We start from the raw sequence: 4,856 nt of genomic DNA, 5'->3' as shown, positions 1-4,856 counted from the left end.
GAGTGCCCCTGGGGGCGTCGGATCCAGGGCTGGTGCTGCTCAGGTCCCGTCAGCTGTTCCGCGACACACGTCTTAGCTCCACCCCATCACGACGTGAACGACCAGGAGGTAACACATGCCAACCGTGCAGGAGACGACCACCATCGGAAAGCCCAGCCTGCAACGCGAGAGAGAGCGCGGCGACGTCCAACACCAGGTATGTGGGGGGCGGGGGGGGTGCGGAAGCGGGGAAGCAGAAGGCAAAAAGATTAAAAAAAAAAAAAAAGCAAGGTGCCCCCGTGTCGCCCCGCCCCTCTTGACCCCGAGTACGAACTGAACTGCACGCGTGGGCGGAGGGGAGAATTTGAAGCCGGTCCCCAAATGGCCGAGCCCGAGGAATCAGCGAGCACGACAGAAAGCAGAGCAGTGAGTGCAGAGCGCAACAGCTGGGGCTCAGCAGCTGGGGCAGTGAAGCGGATGCCGAGACCTTGAGCCTGGGAGCAACGCCGTCCACCGTCCCAGAGCACACCCTCCCTCCGCCCCATAGCCTCCCGCACCCGGCACCTCGGAGCCCCAGGGGAATTTGCACAACTAGTACCAAAACAAAAACTGTCCAGGTGTCACAGACAGGGCCTGCGACGGAGGTGATTTGAATATTCAGTATATCAGACAGAGAAAAAGGGCATTCAGTTCAAAGCAGAGCTCCAAGAGGCTTGGATGCCACCTGCTGGAACTCAAAAGAAAAACACCTTAGAAACAGGCTAAAGAGAGACCTCTGTAAAACTCTTTCTGAAAAAAAGCAGAGTGCACTCCCATTAATGCCCAGGCAGAGAAACAGTCCACCAGACAGCATGAGCGACCAGGGTGACAAGGCAGCTCAGAAAGAAAAAGAACGATCTTCAGAAAATAAGCTTAAAGACACAAAAATGTACAACTTAAATGACAGAATTCAGGATTGCGTTCCTTTAGAAAAAAAATCGACGAGATACAAAATAAACCAGATCAATAACTCCAAGAACTTACAATCACAATAGACTAGCAAAATGGGTTTTTTCGCAAGGAGATTAAAACCCTGAAAAAGAACCAAGTAGAACTTCTGGGGATGAAGAACACAGCAGAAGAGATGAACAGTGAAATACCAAGCTTAGGAAACAGAGCTGACCAAATGGAGGAGAGAATCAGTGATATCGAAGACAGAAATCTAGAAACGACTCAGGAGGAAGAAGAGGGAGACCGGAGAATAAAAAGAAAATGAAAGCTATACAAGAACTAATGACACCATCAGGACACTGCGTATTCTCGACAGAAAAGGGAACAGAGCATATTCAGATAAACAGCTGACAGGAATTTCCCAAATCCAAGGAATGACCCGGAGCTTTGAATCTAAGAAGCTAGCAGAACACCCAATTATCTCAACCCAGAAAGGCCTTCTCCAAGACACATAACATTAAAAATTGTCAAAAATTAATGATAAAGAAAATTCTCAAGACAGCCATGGAAAAGAAGACAGTCACCTATAAAGGAAAACCCATCAGCACAAACTTTGTAAGCAAGAAATGAGTGGAACCAAACTTAAATGAAAGATATTACCAGCCAAAAAGAATACATCCAGTAAAGTTCGCCTTTAGATGTGAAGGAAAAATAAAGACCTTTCCAGACATACAAAAACTGGGGGAATTCCCCACTACCAGGCCTGGATCATAGGAAATACTGAAAGGGCTCAGCCCGCCTGAAACAAAATGACGAAAAAGACACAGAACTGTGAATAAGGTGACTAGCAGTCAGACAAAAGCACAGGAGTACAATCCTTATTAAAACAGGGCGTTATATGCCTAAATATAAAGAAGAAAACTGCTATTGCGAGTTAGAAATAAACGTGCAGCATACATAGGGACAATCTGAGACAACAATGACAGGAAAGGGGAGGGAACAAGGGTCCAGATTGGCAAAGGGGAATGGAGATAAGGCACAGCGGAACATGGACTGCTGTGTAGATATGCGACTCCCCTTCCATATGCTCAATGGTGACCACACGCCGAAGATCCAGAACAGAAGTGCAGAGCTAAAACGAGAAGGAGCAGAGGGAAAACCCACGGAACCCAAAAATGAAATGACAGACAGAATCGCAAGGACAAGGAAGCAAGGGAGACACCGAGCTACCAGAAGACAAGATAACATGGCTAGAAGAAGACCGCGTATTACGACAATCACCCTGACTGTAAATGGACTGAACTCCCCAATAGAAAGGGACAGAGTAGCAAGCTGGATCGAAAAATGAAACCCAACCACATGTTGCCTCCAGGAGACACACCTCAGCTCCAAAGACAAATATGAACTCGAAGCGAAAGGGTGGAAAATGATATTTCAAGCCAATGGCATCCAGAGAAAAAAGCGGGAGTAGCGGTACGATATCGGACAAAACAGACTTCACAATAAAAAGGTAAAGAGAGATGCTGAGGGACGCCTCATGATGATAAAGGGAATCAAATACGAGGAAGACATAACACTTATTAATATCTCTGCTCCCAATCGGGGAGCCCCGAAATACGTAAAGCAATTACTAACAGCATGAAAGGGAGAAACAGACCAAACCGCGATCGTAGTAGGGGATCTAAATACCCCACTGTCGGATGTGGACAGATCCTCCGAACAGAAGATCGATAAGGAAATAACATCCTTAAATGACCCATCAGACCAACTGGACATAATTGACATTTACAGAGCCTTCCATCCCAAGTAGCTGCTTAGACATTCTTCCCTGGTGCACATGGAACATTCTCAAGGACTGACCACATACTGGGACACAGAGACAGCCTCGACAAACATAAGAGGTTCGAAATCGTATTCTCTGATCGTAATGCTTTGAAGATGGAGATCGACTGTAAAAAGAAAGCGGGAAGAACCACAAAGACATGGAGATTAAGCAGCACACTATGAAGAATAACTGGGGCGGAGAAGAAATCGAGAGATACGTAGAAACGAATGACAATTAATGTAGGACGTATCAAAACTTTTGGGACACAGCAGAAGTGTTTAATAAGAGGGAAGTTCAGATCGTTACAGATCCATCTCAAAAAACAAGACTGAGCCCAAAGAGACAAACTAACGCTACATCTGAAAAACTAGAAAAAGAACAGATGAAGCCGCAGATCCGCAGGAAGAAGGAAATCATCAAAATTAGAGCAGAGTTAAACGAAATTGAGAACAAAGAGACAAGAGCAAAAATAAATGCAACAAAAAGCTGGCTCTTTGAGAAGATTAATAAAACGGACAAGCCCCTGGCTAGACTCACTACAGAAAAAAAGAGGACACAAATAAACAAAATCAAGAATGACAGAGAAGTTATGACAGATACCACATAATACTTCATGGTGAAAAACTAAAAACCTTCTCTCTAAGATCAGGAATGAGACAAGACTGTCTGCTATCACCACTTCATTCAATATAATTTTGGAGGTCCTGGCTACGGCAGTCAGGCAAGAGAAAGAAAGAAAGAAAAGGCATCCAAATAGGAAGTGAAGAAGTCAAACTGTCGCTATTTGTAGATGACATGATTCTCTGTACAGAAAATCCTAAAGACTCCACAAAAACACTACTAGAAACGATAAGCAAATATACAGTCAGGTTTCTGGATACAAAGTCAATGTTCAAAAATCAGTAGTGTTCCTATGCTCTGATAATAAACGATCAGAAAAGAAATGAGGAAAACGATTCCTCTTTCAATTACAATAAAAAGAATAAAATACCTAGAACTAAAGCTAACGGAATATGTGAAGGACCTATGAAAACTATAAGACTCTGCTAAGAGAAACTGAAGAAGACACAAAGAAATGGAAGAATCAACATAGTTCAAATGACCACATTACCGAAAGCATGTTACAGATGTAACGCGATCCCCATCAAAATCCTGTTAGCATTTTTTTTAAAGAAACAGAACAAAAAATCATCAGATGTGTATGGAAGCAAAAAAGACGCCGAATCGCCAAAGCCATCCGGAGAAAAAAGAACGAGGCTGGAGGCATCACTCTGCCCGACTTCAAATTATACTACAAAGCGACAATAATCAAAACGGCATGGTATCGGCACAGAAACAGACGCAAAGACCAGTGGAACAGACTCGAGAGTCCAGAAATAAACCCATATTTATATGGGAAAGTCATTTTCGACAAAGGAGCCAAAAACACACAGTGGAAAAAGCAAAGCCTCTTCAATAAATGGTGCTGGGAAAACTGGAAAGCCGACTGCAAAAGAATGAAACTAGACTGTTGTCTATCACCACACACCAAAATTAGCTCAAAATGTTTGAAGGACCTGAATATAAGACCGGAAACAATAAACCGCATCGAAGAAAACAAGCACTAAACTCGTGGACCTTGGACTTAATAAGGATTTTATGAATTTGACCTCAAAGGCAAGGGGAGTAAAAACAAAAATAAATAAATGAGACTACATCAAACTAAAAACCTTCTGCTCAGCAAAAGAAACCGTCAACAAGGTAAAGAGACAACCATCCAAATGGGAAAATATATTTGCAAACAATGTCTCTGATAAAGACTAAATATACAAAATATACAACAAAGACCTCATACAACTCGATAACGATAAAAACAAACGATCTAATTAAACAATGGGCAGAGGACCTGAACAGACATACAAATGGCCTAGAGACGTGAAAAGATGCTCAACTTCACTAGCTACAAGGGAATTGCAAATCAAAACCGCAGTGAGATACCACCTCACACCTGTTAGAATGGCTGTCATCAACGGGATAAGTCATAATGAGTGTTGCAGAGGACGTGGAGAAAAAGGACCCCTCACACACTGCTGGTGGGACTGCAGATTGGTACAGCCACTGTGGAAAACAGTATGGAGGTTCC

Source organism: Pteropus vampyrus, unplaced genomic scaffold (genome assembly GCF_000151845.1).
Source record: "Pteropus vampyrus isolate Shadow unplaced genomic scaffold, Pvam_2.0 Scaffold395, whole genome shotgun sequence".
NCBI classification, from domain to species: domain Eukaryota; kingdom Metazoa; phylum Chordata; class Mammalia; order Chiroptera; family Pteropodidae; genus Pteropus; species Pteropus vampyrus.
This window is presented reverse-complemented; position numbering follows the sequence as displayed.